This window comes from Anopheles ziemanni, chromosome X (assembly GCF_943734765.1).
Source record: "Anopheles ziemanni chromosome X, idAnoZiCoDA_A2_x.2, whole genome shotgun sequence".
Lineage (NCBI taxonomy): Eukaryota > Metazoa > Arthropoda > Insecta > Diptera > Culicidae > Anopheles > Anopheles ziemanni.
In genome coordinates, this window is record NC_080707.1 from 10,728,465 (window position 1) to 10,746,507 (window position 18,043).

The window sequence follows — 18,043 nt, forward strand, 5'->3', positions numbered from 1 at the left end:
TTCCTTCTTTGGAATGCTCTCCGGAGGTCGGTCGCAGCTTGCAAAACAGAAATTTGATTTGATTTGAACAACGGCTTCCTGTCCTTCCACCCCTCCGTTAGCGTCTCGAGCCGAGGAGGTTGGAGGATCTCCTAACGGCGTCCTGAGATATCCAGCAGGGAAATGAAGGGCTTGTGTGACGCAGTCCCGTCTCGAATTGCTTGGAGAAAGTAAACCAACACATGTTGCGCTCAAGCATTACCTCACGACTCCGTTAATCGCCAGTATTGATGTGGCGGTCGTCTCGTGCGCACAACGTTGCGAGTGAATCGCTTCCTCGAGTGAAGTTTTCTCCAATTTCAGCCACCGCTCGTTATGGGAGACGAAGGAAGTGGCGTGTCGGATCCGATGGACAGCTTCGAGTTTCTGGTGGAAGATAGCAGTCGGTACTGCGAGTGGCCCATTGCCGGTCCGCGAGATCCTCCCCCGGACGGTTCGTATGTTGGTGATCTGATTCTATCGTCGTACTATTACGCGGATAGTCCGGGGGAGGTAGTCCACATGGTACCAGAAGACGCGACCGGTGGCGCAGCCTACCCGGATCCCTTCGAACAGAATCCGTTCGATGAAACTCAGATTGAAAAAGTGCAACATCTGGTAGACTTCGATATTCTGGATGAAGTGTCTACACCTGCCTCGCAGTCACACTTTATCCCGCTCCCAGACGAGGATCCGCCAGAACCAACGTCATATTTCGACATGTTGGAGCTCAGCGAGAGCAACACAGCTCACACAAGCGACGAAGGCACTGGTTCATCTGTTGATAACGAGCCAGCGAGTAAGTTCAGTTCGAACAAATTGCCATACACCTGTTCCTAATAGATGCCGTCAAACTCCACAGGCTGTCCAGAGTCGTCCGGCAGGTCGGACAACTTGACCTAATTGAGGCGCGCCAACCGCAACGTACCACAGCTCATCTATTTTCCATCAAATAATTATCGACGCGAAAATGATGCAAATGCACTCGCTTGCGAACGGTGAAAGGTCAACGGGAAACGACGGATGCAATTCCCGATCCGGTGATTGCATGATGCTGCTCCGTGTTGTGCAACGGAGTGTTTCACGTGCCGCAAGGCCATTTTCGAAAGGTGTCTATAAAAATAAACATTAAAAAAGATTGAACACCTCGCCACCTTATTTTGAGTTACGAGTCCGATGATAAATAATCAATATTGATTATCGCTGTGAAAGAAATTCCCCTAAGACATATGCTTCGATGTCATAAGCACTGGGGAGATGGAAAATGGTATGAAGCGCATGATTGGATGTAACCAAATTACATCTGGCTTTTCGAATATAAATTAGTCACCTTGTCTCATATTTAATTATTATAAATAATTCCGCACAGCAATTATTTTTCTTCTTTGATGAGTCTGCTTTTGATTATAAAAAGGTATTTTTATTTAGATTAACATATTATCTCGTTTATCACCCACCCCCATTGAGTTCCGATACTAATAGAATAGTCCCGTTCTACAGTGATATGTTACAGTAATTACGAAAATCATCCTCACCTTAGGCGATTGATTAGTTATCCAGAAACGAGACTTAGGATTTGTACACTTTTTAGTACATTGGTTTCGATAAAATATGTTTGGACAATTTATGAAACCATTGGTTTTCCAAAACCAAGTAAAGAGTGAAATTTATTTGCATTAGTCAAATATGTCCTACACTTGCCATTTACAAAATTCGTTCCATAAAAAGATTCCGTCTTGTTGCAATTGCTAAAGAGGAAACAAGTTGAAATTAGATGTTTAATTTAATAAGTTCATGTAGCGAAAGAATTTTATTTTATTACGCACTGTTTTAAATTATCGGGGTATTGCATAACAGCTACTTTAAAACTGGTGCAATAGTCTGACAACTGTCATACCGACTGTGCTACTGGACACCAACTCTCGACCCAGCCTGTGTAACCTGGAGTTGGTTTTTTAACCGTGAAATAGTTTTACCTGCGTGACGTTCTCCTCTCCCGTTCCATTTTTCTCTCTCTTCCTGTTCTCGTTCATTCGAAGCACAGACTTCAACGGAACAAGACGTGTAGTGTATTGTTAACTGTATTGAAAATGCCTCCTCGTCGAGGTGTGTAGTACGTGGTGGATTTTATAGAAAACCCTCTTGTGAATTCATACTTTTGCTTTTTTATTCCTTCCGCAGTAAACAGGCGACCACGCAACATTCGCCCCCGCGGATCCAACCCCTCAGCTTTACAACGCAGGATTCTGAGTATGTCGACCTTATGCGATGCTTGCAGAGCTCCTCTCCATCAGCCATGCGCTGCTTGCAATCGGGACGGATTCCCATATTGTGGGATTTTTTTCGTACACGATCCGGTAAGTACTGAATGAATAAAAATAAATAATGCTGACTTGTAAAAATACCATATCATTTTCGTTTTTAGTCCCGGGACGTTGTTTGGCTGGTGCACCTCGATTGCCTTGCGCGTGTTATCGCCGACTTAATATAATATATAATAATGGAATGATAAAAAATAATGGAATGATCAATAAAAATGATGATCATCAATCTAGATAATCAATCAAAGCTAGTTCGTTTCGCGTGGTGGAATTGTTTTCGTTTATCCGGAATTGATGTATAGAGAAAGAAACAAAACGCAAGGATGTAATAGTGTGTCGGGATGCGGGAGAGGGTCGGTAAAAAAAACCCTATGGAGGGTGAGGTAATAATAAACACCTACAGTACCAGGCATTCAAAGTCGGACACTTGAAAATTGAACAATCTTTTCACTTTGAGCTAAGTTATCTTCTTCTTCGAAGCAGCTAGCGACACGCAACTTCATAGGGGACTTCTCCAACCTTTGTTCTTTGCGAATATGCAAAAAACAGAGAAAAAAACACCAATTGCGGAAAGAATGGGACACGAATGAAAAACGGCTTGTTTTCGAGCCAGGCACTAAAAGTCGGCCACCTTACACCAGTGGCGGATCAAGATATTGGAGGCCCTAAGCGGTAGGAATTTTGAGGCCCCCAAATAAAAAAAAAAATATGTATGTGTTTTTTGGGATCAATCAAACTTGGAGCGCGAAGAGCTTTTTTTATTACTACCACATATTCTATGTATAAGTTCTGTAAAGAGTTGGATCCGACGCCTCCTGAAGGCTACTATAGGCTCTCCTTCCCAACTCCTACTCAATACGTCCGCGACGTACAGAACGGTAACTTGTCGCCTAAATATCCAAGCTTGGGTACACGGGAAAACCCACCCCCTTGGGCGGATGGGCGGCAAGGCTGAATTGAGAGGGGGAATGGACTGCTACTTGCTAGTAGTTCATCCCCGAGCGTCTGTTCTCCATGTTAGGAGCGGCTCGAACCAGCGTCTGTTCCCCATGTTAGGGGCGGCTGCACACCCTGTCCTGGCATGCTACGGGACGTTAAACAGCTAGGATGCGTTGTTCCACCGACCGGCGGGGGGAGAGGCCTTGCAAGCCACCCTCTGTATCATTGCAACGAAAAGTTACCATAATGAAGAACCGATTTGGACCAATCATGCCAGACCTACGCGACGGAAAAAAGGACTACGATTGGAAACTCGGTACATGGAACTGCAGGTCTCTTACCTCACCCGGGAGTACCAGAATACTCGCAGAGGAAGTGAGAGCCCGCGGCTTCGAAATCGCTAGCGGCTTCGAAATCGCTAACTTCAAGAGGTTCGCTGGAAAGGAGTCTCGGTGCGCCCCTACCTTAGCGATTGCATGATCTACCAGAGTGGTGGAGACAAGCACGAGCTCGGTACGGCGTTCCTTGTTATGGGTGCCATGAAGAAGCGTGTGATCGGATGGTGGCCGATCAATGACAGGATGTGCAGGTTGAGGATACGCGGACGCTTTTTTAACCTGAGCATTATTAATGTGCACAGCCCGCACCTTGGGAGCAGCGATGACGACAAAGACGCGTTTTATACGCAGCTCGAGAGGGAGTACGACCACTGCCCACAACATGATGTGAAGATCGTCATCGGAGACCTAAACGCTCAGATCGGGCGAGAGGAGGCCTATAAACCTACGAGTGGAAGCTTTAGTGCCCACCAGCTAACCAACGATAACGGCCTCCGGCACATCAACTTCGCATCCTCGAGGCACATGAACATCCGTAGCACCTTCTTCCAGCACAAACCTCGTTTCAGCTACACCTGGAGATCACCACAGCAGACATATTCCCAAATAGACCACGTTCTCATAGACGTAAGGCACTTCTCGGACATCATCGACGTACGTACGTACAGGGGCGCAAACGTCGACTCGGACCACTTCCTGGTTATGGTGAAGCTACGGCAGAAGCTCTGCGCTGTCAACTCACTGCGTCACCGGCCTACCCCACGCCTAAACACGGATCGGCTGCGAACACCTGCTGTTGCCGAGGGCTACGCGTCAGCGCTTGGGGAAGCGCTTCCGGACAACATCGCGACCGCCACAATGGCCCTCGATGACCACTGGCGTATGGTGGAGCGAGTCATCAGCAGCACAGCCGAGCAGACACTGGGCCATAAGCCACGTAACCAGAGGAAAGAGTGGTTCGATGACGAGTGCAGGCGGGTACTATTCGAGAAGAACGCAGCGCGCGCCCGAATGCTGCAGCGCGAAACCCGTCAGAACGTGGAACACTACAAACGACTGAGGACACAGCAAACCCGGCTCTTCGAGAGCAAGAAGCGTCGCTTCGAGGAGTCGGATGAACAACTGATGCAGCAGCTAACTCAGTCGGAGGAAACTCACCAGTTCTACAGGGTGTTGCAGAAGACACGAGGCGGCTACACGCCAAACGTCGCAATGTGTCGAGACGAGGAGGGCAACATTCTTACGGACGAGTGAGAGGTGATCGAAAGGTGGAAGTGCTACTTCAACGGACACCTGAACGGAGCGGAATTAGGGGAGTCTAGCAGCGGCACAGGCAGAATTGAGCAGCACATTAGCCAGGAGGTAGATGACAATGTGCTTCCACCATCCTTGGACGAAGTCACTAGTGCCATCAAGCAGCTGAAACAGAACAAAGCAGCTGGCAGCGATGGGCTGGTGGCAGAACTATTCAAGATGGGTTCGGTAGAGCTTGCCGTCAGTATGCACCAGCTGATTGTGAAAATCTGGGAGCAGGAAAGGATACCGGAGGACTGGAAGCTGGGTGTCATCCACCCAGTGTACAAGAAGGGTGACAGAATGGACTGTGCCAACTTTCGAGCCATCACAGTCCTCAATGCCGCCTAAAAAATCCTATCCCAGATACTCTTCTGCAGACTCGCGCCCCTTGCTACAGATTTCGTCGGAAGCTACCAAGCTGGGTTTGTTGGAGGCAAATCCACCACCGACCAGATCTTCACTCTATGGCAGATCCTCCAGAAGTGCCGGGAGCACCAGATCCCGGCGCACCACCTCTTCATCGACTTCAAGGCGGCCTACGATACCATAGATAGGAAGGAGCTATGGAAGACCATGCGGCAGTACAGCTTCCCCGGGAAGTTGGTTCGACTGCTAGAGGCCACAATGGAGGGGGTGCAGTGTAAGATGAGCATTTCGAACATGCTGTCGGATCCGTTCGAATCTCATCGGGGTCTGAGGCAAGGTGATGGACTCTCCTGCCTTCTATTCAACATCGCTCTGGAAGGTGTCATGAGGAGCGCGGGCTTCGACATCCGTGGCACGATTTTCACCCGCTCTCTCCAATTCCTCGGCTTCGCGGATGACATCGACATCATCGGGCGGAACACAAGGACGGTGTGCGAGGCGTACACCCGACTGAAACGTGAGGCCGCAAGGATTGGATTGATGATCAATGCGACGAAAACGAAGTACCTGCTTGTCGGGGGCTCTGACAGTGACAGAGACAGGCTGGGGAGCAGTGTATCAGTGGACGGTGACGAACTTGAGGTAGTAGAGGAGTTTTGCTACCTCGGCACTGTCGTAACTCCGGACAACAACGTGAGCTGTGAAATCCGGAGGCGCATTGTTCAGGGGAATCGTGTCTACTATGGGCTCCACAAACTCCTGAGGTCCAGATGGCTTCTCCCACACACGAAATGTGTCATATACCGCACGCTGATAAGACCGGTCGTTCTCTATGGGCATGAATCCTGGACTCTGCTCACGGAGGACGCCAACGCTCTCGCAGTCTTCGAGAGGCGCGTGCTCCGGTCTATCTTTGGCGGTGTGTGTGAGCAGGGCGTGTGGAGGAGAAGAATGAACCACGAGTTAGCTGAGCTGTATGGCGAGCCATCCTGACAGTGGCAAAGGCCGGCAGGATTCGGTGGTTGGGGCATGTCATGAGGATGCCGGACTCATGCCCCACCAAGAAGGAGCTCACCAGCGACCCGCCCGGCACGAGACGACGAGGAGCTCAGCGAGCTCGGTGGATGGACCAAGTGGAGCAGAACCTGCGAGACATCGGATGCGACCGGGGTTGGAGGGCTGCAGCCATGGACCGAGCGACCTGGAAAGCGATTGGTGACCAGGCCATGTCAGCACGACGTGCTCAACTGCGAGCGGGCCATTCAAGAAGAAGAAGAAGATTCTATGTATATTCGTAATTTCTCAATATCACATCATCTCAAAGCAAATTTATACCACTTACAATGGTATATTTCAGTATTACAAATAATCCTAAGCGATACAGGAAAGTTTAATAATAAACTTTATATTTAAAATTTCTTTATGAAATATGTTTTTTTTTACCTTTTTCTTGCCAAGTCATCCATTATAGTTGAAGAATCAATAGAATCCATTAGTTCTTGCTCTATGTAAATAATGGTCAAATTATTAAGCTTTTCTTCTCCAATTGTGCTTCGCAAATAATTTTTCACTCTCTTTAAAACTGAAAATGAACGTTCATCTGATGCGTTGGACATAGGTAATGTTAAAAATATCTTAATCAATATTTCTACGTTTGGAAAAGTACATGACATATTCCTAGCTATTTTATTTATGTCCATTGTATTTACATTTTTGTTATAATTAGTTCTACTCTCATCTTCTCGTATTATTTGAGTAAAGTGTTTTAATTCTGCCTCTAATGTAGGGCCATCAATATCATTTTTATACATGTTTTTTAAGTATTCTAACGATCAAAAAAAGTTCTAAAAGGTTCTAAAGCTTCCTTGTATCTTTGCGCACGCATGAATAGTTCTTGTCTTCATCCTGAAATGTCTGTAAAAATTGATCTAGCGATTTAAGTTACATCGAACCTTTAAATAATTTACATTCTACAGATTGTAGCGCTTTGCTAGTAGCATTGAATCGCTGCAAAATATTGTTCCAGAGAATGATCATTAGGATTGTTTCATATTTTTTTCAATTTTTGATATTAATGATTTTGCTTCTGTTTTTGTAACATTGTTTTCGTCTTCTGAATTTACAATTACTTACATAATATGTGATATGTTTTGTTTGTGAGAGCAGCTTGAAAAAAAAAATTAGGCACAATCGCTGCTTCGAGGCCCCCTATCAGTTCGAGGCCCCCCGCGGCCGCTTACTTTGCGTACCGCTTGATCCGCCCCTGCCTTACACATCACACAGAAATTATTGTTTTAATCTTTGGTAGCATTACCATTGGCAGTTATTATTGCTTGTTATCTTTTGGGTACACTTTCAACTAACTTCAGACAAATTTTTTGGTCAATTATTTTCCAATTCTTCTTTCACTAATGATTCCAATATTGATAAGTTGGATGGCTAATGTTTAGCAACATTTTTCTTTAACGAATGTCAAACATGTTTAATTACATTCAAGTCTCCAGACTGTAGGAGGTTAAGAAAACAAATGGCCAGTTGTAGAGCAACCACATCTTCGTCATAAAAGCTGTATGTTAGGATCGTTGTCCAGATAAAATCCAAAGTTGTTCGTGATGCCTAGTTCTTCAACACTCGCATGCACATTTTCGTTAAGAATGTTGATGTAATAAATTGCATACATGTTTCCACAAATGACATGCAGTTTTCCTAACCCCTGGGCAGCCATACAGCCTCAAATCATTATGTATCCACCCTTCTTGATTCGCAGACTTCATGGTGAACTTTTCATCGTAAGATTCACCAGCTTTCCTCCTTACATATTGACAGTCATCTGATGCATAAAGATTTCATTTCGTTTCTAAACAAACCCTGTCAAAATAATTAAATCTAGCTACAACATAGCCATTCTTCCGAACAAATGGGGCTTTCTTAGAAAACGCCGTACAGTTAAAACATCAAAATGTAATCCACGCATGTCACGCAGTCTTTTTTGAAGTTCAACAGCACTCGTAAATGGGTTTGATCGAACTTGTCTAATAATGTTCCGTCCGTCTTGATCGCTAATTTTACATATTTTTTCTCTAATATTAGTTTCATTTTGAACTCTACGGTTAGCTTTATATATCTTAATAATATCAGGCACTGTTGGCCGACTTATATTCGTTAATTCATTAATTTCTCGGACGCTTTTGCCCTGAGTCATGTTGTGTATGTCGATTTTTCTAAAACCTATCATAGGCATTTTCAGTGATTAAAATTTCCTCTACACTTGATGCTCACCTACTAGCCTCCAACTTAATTTACTTGTGCCATATTGATTCATGACTATTTTATTCATATCACCGAGAAATTCATGATAAAATGAGGTGTCCGACTTTTAGTGCCTGGCTCGAAAACAAGCCGTTTTTCATTCGTGCCCCATTTTTTCCGCAATTGGTGTTTTTTGTTTCTTTATTTTGCATATTCGCAAAGAACAAAGGTTGGAGAAGAAGAAGATAACTTAGCTCAAAGTGAAAAGATTGTTCGATTTTCAAGCGTCCGACTTTGAATGCCTGGTACTGTACGTATTCTGGAAAAATCATGCTCTTTTAGTTACGACTAGTTTTGTTTTAGTTTATCCGAAATTGATGTATAGAGAAAGAAACAAAACGCAAGGATGTAATAGTGTGTCGGGATGCTGGAGAGGGCCGGTAAAACGAATCCTATGGCTGGGTGAGGTAATTCACCTACGTATTCTGGGAAAATCATGGTCTAAAAGAAAACCAGACGCAAGGCTACAAAAAAGACTAGACAGAGAGACAAAATATCAAACATTTGCGAAACCCCTTTGTAACAGCCGTGCCACACGCTCCTGGAAACACACACACACACACATCCATAAAAGGGCATTTAAAAAATCTTCCATATCCATACATCCATATAAGGGCATTTGAAGAAAAAACCCTTGTGAAGAGTGAGACCTACATATGCTGTGAAACTCGTGGTCTTTTAGTAAAGACCAGACAGAGAGACAAAATGCAGATGCGAAACCCTTTGTAACGCACCCCAGCCATGTAATTGGCAGCGTGCGTACCGGCACACACACAGGTACACGTTGCTAGGCCGACCGTTAGGCGAACGTGAAGGGGGAAAAAGAGGATAAAGGAATTCAATTGTTACGTCCGTCTGCGAGTCTGCGAGTCAGTTCGGTTGTGACTTTCAGGATCAACACCAACTTTTCCTACTTGTAAGGTAGGTGAGTCCACTTTTAAGTTTTGCCTGTGTTGAGTGGTGGTGAAATCTTCTACAAACAAACGCTCCATTTTCACAGCATTTACATAGCTTCCAGCAAAGAAACAATGAACCCGCTTGATAAATGGCCTACAATGGAAGACTTGACGGATACGACACAAGACAACAAGCCACCGCGGCTCATCGTACAGCATCAGCACCCCATAAATATCTTCCCACGGGAACAGGAAGCCATGCAGTGTGACTCGGATAGTGACACCCCAATGTCCGATATAGCGAATGACGAATCCGATTACAGAAGTGCTGGTACGGAGTTGGGCACATCCCTCCAACGCCAGGATGATGATATGTACATGCCACGTCACTACTACGACCCGTCCGATTTTCTTGGTACGTATCGCCGTAGCATCGTAGCGCGCAGCCTACTTGCATCGTCACTGCTCCATTTGTTTTTCCTTGTTGCAGAACCCGGAGCCAGCACCTCCAACTCACAACCGGTACGAAAACGTAAAATCGGGCATGCTACTGCTTCGTTAAACGTTGACCCAAAACGTCGCAAGCGGAACGATGCTGATGGTAAGTTGTTCCCGGCAACTTACTGTGTCCAGCAGTATACATTCCCCATCCTCTTACTTGTTACAGCCAAATACGATTCGGACGATGAGATGGACGCAGAGAATAACAACCTTACCCAAGATGAATGTTCGGAAGGCTACTTTGTTAGTAAGTACACCTGACAAATCGTAGCACGCCTTTTCTGTTACTTAGTTCCTCCATTTCTTTTACTTGTTACAGCTTCCGCACACGAAAATCAAAGCGAGTCCACTGATGAAAGCTCGGAAACACGGCATAAGATGGACACTGACGACTCTAAGAACTCTTCTTAAATTTAATTTTTCCATTCCGTCTATTGTTCCTTGAAAAAAAAAATTAATTTCTTAGTGGATTTCAGTTACATGTGATACAATATGTATAATAATAGTTATTTTCCAAGATCATAAACTAAAATCCATTGCGATTTTCACACTTAAATTGTACAAAGAAGTGGAAAATAAAAACGGTTACTTTCAAAATCCACAAAACTAAAATCTATAGTGTTTCTTATGATCAAAAATGCTAACAATCAGATTTGAAACTATATTGAAGTCCTTTTATGGTGTCATATATTATTATCATAGTTTATTAAAATACCCAACATTAAGCAAATTTCAGCGAACAATCAATTAAAAAGAAAAGAAAGAAAAACTAAATTATATCACCGAAACAAAGCTGCGACCACAGGTTGACAGTTGGCTGCCCTGCGGTCGCCCAGGCGACCCGAATTTTTAGTACATCTCACACCGACGGGGCTCTCACTTCGGTCAGAGGACGGGGTTCCACAAAAGGTACCTTCGAGTCAGGGTGACGAAACGTTTTAAATTAAAAATTTCAAGTTTGACTGGTTACTGTTTCAAAATAACCGTTCGTTCCTTGTACAATAAATTTATCTCAGTTATTACTATTGAAATAAATAACATACAAAACTGCTCGATGTTTCATTTTAGGACGGTTTTTAGGACGATTGCTCGAAATCGCCTAGCGGCCTAGCGGGTTGGCTTGATGTTTTTGACAAGTCTGTATGCATTTGAATTGCAGATTCTCAAAATATATCAAGCTATGATAGATAATTAGCTCCAATTTAATAACTATTCGCAGGTATCGTTCTGCTCCACTATCTGCACTAGTTTTCCTCAAAGCTGTAAATGACGATTGGAAAAGTATGCTCTCAAAAATCTTCGTGTTCTTTTCATTATTTGTTGGTAGTAGTAGAGACGTAAGAGAAATGATCTGTGAAAATGTAGGGTACTTTTCACAGCATACCTTCCGTTTTCTGTATTGTATATATTTTTTTGGGGCAGAAAACTGTGCTCGTTAATATGTGACTGCCAAGCGTGTTGAGCACACGTTTTAGTACAATCGTATTTAATATAATTTGTTCATAACTTTTGTAAAACTGGCGGTTTTCGAGAGCCAAGAAAATACTAAGTTTCCCAAATAATTTGTTTTTAATATTACTTTAGCTTTTCTGCTATTCACCCACTTCTGGGTGACAGCAGATATCAGTTCTAACAAGTTTTTGACCCATAAATAAATGAAAATACAAAATAATTACCATCTCTTCTCTATCTCTTCTCTTCTCTTCTCTTCTTCTCTTCTTCTTCTCTTCTTCTTCTCTTTTTCTTCTTCTTCTCTTCTCTTCTCTCTATATCTATAAAAATGAATGTTTGTATGTTCGTGATGCTAAAACTCAAAATCGACTGGACCAATCTTGACGATGTCTTCGTATGATTTGTTCCGTTTTACTCAAGGAAGGTTTAAGAAAAAAGAGAATTTGAAAATTCCCAAGGAAAAGCCGGAAAATGGGAAAATTTAGTAAAAACGGCTTTTTTCCATATACAAAAACAAAAATTTACCTTCCCTAACGAAAACTAGAAAACGGTTGGACTAATCACAACGAAGTCTTCTTATGGTTAATTCCTTCTGGTCGTTCAATTAATAAAAATGAAAAGTTTGAAAATTTTCAAGGCAAAGCTAAAAAATAAAAAAAACTCGATAAAAGGCTTTTTTCCATACAAGTAATTATCTATGTATATAAAAATGAATGATAAAACTCAAATTCGGCTGCAATCTTGACGATTGGTACAACTAATCTTTGTATGATTTGTTCCTTTTAACCTTAGAAAGGTTTAGAAAAAAAGAAAATTTGAAAAATCCAATTGAAAAGCCGGAAAAATTGAAAATTTGTAAAAACGGCTTTTTCAATATAAAAAATAATTTACTATCTACAACGAATACTGAAAAACGACTGAACTAATTCGTGCGAAGTCTTCTGGTGGTTGGTTTCATTTGAGTCAATTAAGGATTTGTGAGAATGAATATTTTAAAAAATTTCGAAGAAAAAGGAAGGAAAATCATATAAAAGTTAATGTTTGTTGGTTTGTAACGCTAATATTTAAAATCGGCTGAGCTAATCTTGAAAATGTCTTGGGATGATGTTCCTTTTTAACCACGGAATAGTTAGAAAAAAAAAAACCCCAAGGAAAATCCAGAAAATGGGAGGAATTGTAAAAACGGCTTTTTTCCATATAGTAACATCAAATAAACAATTCACAACTAAAGCTAAGAAACTCAACCTTAACGATGTTGTGAGATCGATTGTTCCTTTTGGAACAACATAATTTAGGGAAAACGGAAAGTTCAAAAATTACAAATGAAAATCAGAATTGTCGAGTTAAATTTTTACTGGATCGTGAATTGTAACGTGAGTGTTCCTGCACAAGGACACCTAGGAATTAGAAATGAACAAATTCCCCCTGCTATTTTGCAATACGCTTCATCGAAAATTGAACTCATTCCAAATCTTTGAGTGTGCATGCAGTTTTAGCTGCCTTTAAAAAACTGATGCCGTTGGACCATTGCACTCATATAAATTGTGTGATCGTGTTGTAAGTGAATGAAAAAAGTCATGAACCGTTTAGCAGGATTTTATAAAATTCTTTAGATTTGTCTGATATTCCGTATCGTAAAGATGGATTTGTTATTGATATTATTAAAAATGGTGTTATTAAAATTGGACGAGGCGAAGTTCGTTGGGTCAGCTTGTAGTAAGATAAATAACAAGTTCTTTGGGCAGCTAACTCTTTGCTTGGCCTTCGAAAACCGTCGGTTTTCGTTTGTTAAAAGGGTGATCAAATTGACCGCTAAAAAGCATCGAAAATTTCTAATAATTATTATTATAATGTGGTACGACATCCGCTTTTTGGGAACAAGGTCTCTCCCTGACGAGAGTTTTCCTGTGTGACCGAAAGACGGGTATATCCCGCTAGACCGCTCGAAATATCGTCCTAAAAACGACATTTTTCGAGCAGTCGTCCTACTTCGTCCTACTCACCATACAAAACTGCTCGATGTTTGTGTCACGTAGGACGTTTTTTAAGGACGAATTTCCTCGAAATAACCTAGCGGGATATTGTCTATAGATGATCGGTGGTAAAATACCGGAAGGGTGCCAGACACGAGTTTCGATCCCACACCTATGGCGTGGTGTTTCCTCGCGCTACCGCTACGCCATGGCTAGTATTAATTGCTTAGGGTTTATTACAACGTCATAAAGGGATTTACACAGCGATGTTATTCACATCTCTGAAAGATCTAGATTGAAAGAGAAGAAGTGTGCCGTAATGCTAGGTATTTCTTCAGTAAAATAAACCACTACATGTTACCTGGTTTATTAGCAGTTCCCTTCATAAACATCGGAATGTCATATATCGGTGCAAATATTAGTACACTTGATTGGTGCGACAAAGTAATGGAACACTCTGTGAAACTTAATGATTTTATTACCCACAGCTAGCCCGGCTATTGTCGGACCGCCTGGGGACGGAAACCATTCTTATTTTCTCCTTCCATTGACAAATCGGCTGCTGCGTTGTTCTCCCTACCTTTATCCGTGTTATGCTTTGTGTCCGCCACCCTAAACCGGTATTTATCGTTACGCTTGGCGTATTCGGCGCCTCACCTATGCGTACATTGGTGGCACGCACCTCCCACAAAAGGAGGGACAAAGAAACGACGATATAAAACAAGCTTTTTTCTCCCTCTGTTGATTGAATAATCGAGCGTGAATGCAACGTGATTCGACCGTCGCTGGCGGCGCGATCAAGCATAAAAAGAGGGTTGAAAAAAAAAACACACACCTCGGGGGGTTGAAAAAACACACCGGGGGGGAAAATGTGAAAGAAAAATAAGAAAAAAACACACACAACGCTTATGAAAGAGAGAGCAGACTCGAACCGTTCGCCCTTGTAATATTTATCGGTTTATTTCTGCTTCACGTCACGACGATCGGTGCATCGGATGACTCATTTCGTTTCTAGAAAAGGCAGATGCAGCATTTGCAAAACATTAAAAAAAATAAAAATAATGGCATTCGTCAACACACACACCAATACACTCTCGCGCTTGCGCATAGCTGCGGATGTTGCAAAATACTCGTTTCAGGGCTACCCCCTTCCGTCACGGATTTTTATGGGTTTAAAATTACCATCCGCTAGCCGGCTGGAACCAGGGGTCGGCAATTGGGGCGAGGTCAAAATTTAACGGGTGTAACACCAAAAAATTAAACGGCACATTCAAAAATGAGGATCAACACTTCGTAAATCATCGTCGCCATATTTCTCCAAAATTGGCACCTGAAGGTAAGCAACTGTTGACTCATGAATTTGGTTCAGGCCCCCCCATATCACACCCTTTAATTGATTGCGTAGTCGAATTTGGATAAACACAGGGTATCTATACCGCCCGTTGCATACTTTTAGGCCACGCTGTAAGAAGGTGCAGCCACGACCGAAATCGCCACTACGGGGTTTAGTATTATAGTGTTTTTTGTTTTGGTGTTTCACCGTTGCATCCATCGTTTGCCGACCCCTGGTTGTGCACGATCGTAAGAGGATCGCGCAGTTTGTGCAATGGAATGCAAGCCACTCGCTGTCACCAATACCACAACGTGTATGGTAACGGCTGCGGACGACCTATAAAATCTATAGTCTTTGGATCCTCTGGCTCCAGACAGGTTTTGTGCTTCGGTTCGAACGGACGTGTGCCGGGAAGTTTAAAATAGGTGCTTGGTGCGACTACAATGGAAAGGCATCGAAAGAAATGCCAGTGAACGATCAGCAGAAGTGCTAAAGGGAAAGATGGACCTTCTTTTTGCCTCATTTGGTAGGAACTTACAGTGCTCTATAGTGAAAAGTAACAATTACTAGAAGTGCAAGAAACGTTGGAAACGAAAAGTGTCGCAACAAAGGCGTGGCGGTTAGTGTGTTAAAATTAGACGCCATTTAGGTTTTGGTTAGTTCGCGCAAAACTCGAATTCCTTCCGATTTGTGCTAGCATTCAAAACTCTTAAGTTAGTAATTTTGTGCTTGTACTTGCTTCTTGTGCAGAATACAAAATACAACCAAAGTGCCTTGAAATGTTTAACTTAACCTGGTTAACTTTTCTATTAACCCCTCCACAGTTTTACCCGTGCCTGACTCGGGCAGTTTTAGTCGCCAGTTTGTTTCTATTTTAGTTGTGCGACGCTGAGTTGCAGTGCGCCAGCTTGGAAAACTCGTTTTTACATGTTCGAACATTTTTCTTAATTTATGCGATGCTAAATCAGAAACAAATAGGAAAAAGAGAGGCTTGTAGGGATTGAGCCGAGCTAGAGAAATAGAGAAATAATCAGTGAGATCACGACAAGGCTATGAGGGGTTAATTTACGAAAGAGAGGTGGAAGTTTTTTTGCAAAAGAGAGGTGGAAGTTTTTTTTTTGTACAGTTTGTTCCAAAAGGGAGTCGTAAAACCGAACATTTTTTGCATTTCGTATATAATTTCGTAATGTTTGCTTTATTTTGAGAGTGAAGTTCAGCAAAGCCTTCAACAAAGATCGGAATTTTCAATCAGTGAGTCATTCTTATAGAGTTGGAAGTTCTTGCGTTACAGTTTGTGAAAAAACGGTTAAAGACAATTTGTTCGCATTTCGTGTACAATTTCGAGGTGGTGTTCCAGTACAGTTTTCTATTTGGTGAGCGAAGTTTAGTGTGAGCCCCTGCAGCAAAGATCGGAATTTTTCATCAGTTACTTATTCTTATAGAGTTGGAAGTTCTTGCGTTACAGTTTGTGTAAAAAAGGTTAAAGTCAACTTTTTGCATTTCGTGTATAATTTCGTAGTGTCTCCTATTTGGTGAGCGAAGTTTAGTGTGAGCTCCTGCAGCAAAGATCGGAATTTTCCTTTAGTCATTTATTCTTCTATAGTTGGATATTCTTGCGTTACAGTTTGTGAAAAATACGGTTAAAGACAATTTGTTCGCATTTCGTGTACAATTTCGAGGTGGTGAGCGACGTTTAGTGTGGGCTCCTGCAGCAAAGATCGGAATTTTCGACCAGTGACTTTTTCTCATAGAGTTGGATGTTCTTACGTTACAATTTGTGAAAAAAAGGTTAAAGACAATTTGTTTGCATTTCGTGTACAATTTCGAGGTGGTGTTCCAGTACAAATTTCTATTTGGTGAGCGAAGTTTAGTGTGAGCTCCTACAGCAAAGATCGGAATTTTCTTTCAGTGACTTTTTCTTATAGAGTTGGATGTTCTTGCGTTACAGTTTGTGAAAAAAAAGTTAAAGACAATTTGTTTGCATTTCGTGTACAATTTCGAGGTGGTGTTCCAGTACAAATTTCTATTTGGTGAGCGATGTTTAGTGTGAGCTCCTACAGCAAAGATCGGAATTTTCCTTCAGTGACTTATTCTTATATAGTTGGATGTTCTTGCGTTACAGTTTGTGATAAAAAGGTTAAAGACAATTTGTTTGCATTTCGTGTACAATTTCGAGTGTTCGTGGTGTTCCATTACAGTTTCCTATTTGGTGAGCGAAGTTTAGTGTGAGCTCCTGCAGCAAAGATCGGAATTTTCAATCAGTGACTTATTCTTATATAGTTGGATATTCTTGCGTTACAGTTTGTGAAAAAAAGGTTAAAGGCAAATTGTTCGCATTTCGTGTACAATTTCGAGGTGGTGTTCTAGTACAGTTTTCTATTTAGTGAGCGAAGTTTAGTGTGACATTTCATCAGTGACTTATTCTTATAGAGTTGGATGTTCTTGAGTTACAGTTTGTGTAAAAAAGGTTAAAGTCAACTTTTTGCATTTCGTGTATAATTTCGAGGTGGTGTTCCAGTACAGTTTCCTATTTGGTGAGCGAAGTTTAGTGTGAGCTTCTGCAGCAAAGATCGGAATTTTCCATCCGTGACTCATTCTTAGAGAGGTGGATGTTCTTGCGGTGCAATTGGCGTCAACAGGTAAAACGCACTTTTATTCAATGCATTTCGTGTATGATTTCGCACTGTTTGATTAGTTGTGTACGAACTTTTGTGTGAGCGCCTTCAGCAATTGAAATTTTCAGATTTTTGCAGTACCGATGACGTAACGCCCGATCGATAAGTTGATTTTTTTTTGCTCGGGCCACCACGCCCTTTCTAGTGCCTGGAAGTATGCAACGCAAATAACATGGTTACTGTCATGGCCTGCCCGGACGAACTTGCTTTAGTTTGCCTGAAGGTAGGCAACAGGCAAGGTCCTTTTAGCTTTGCTAACGTTAGCACGCCATAATCAGAGCGCATGCGCCTAAAGGTAGGCAATACAGAGCACTTTGATTGCGTACAACTCGACATTGGAACGTGAACTTTGATTGCGTACAACGCGACATTTGAACATGAGCGTTGTATTTGAATGTTGGCGGCAGTATATATTTTTATTTCATATATTGAATACAAATTTGTACAAAGGGAAAGTAAAGTCCTAAATTTTAATTGATCCTTAAAATCATTCCTTCTAAATGTTGTTTTTCTAGTTTTGTAATCCTTAACTTTATGTTTACCTTTAGGCGAATTTAAACCTAAAGGAGATAGTTTATTAGATCATAATTTTCCTCAAGCGATATTAAAGCCTGTGTCTAATTTTC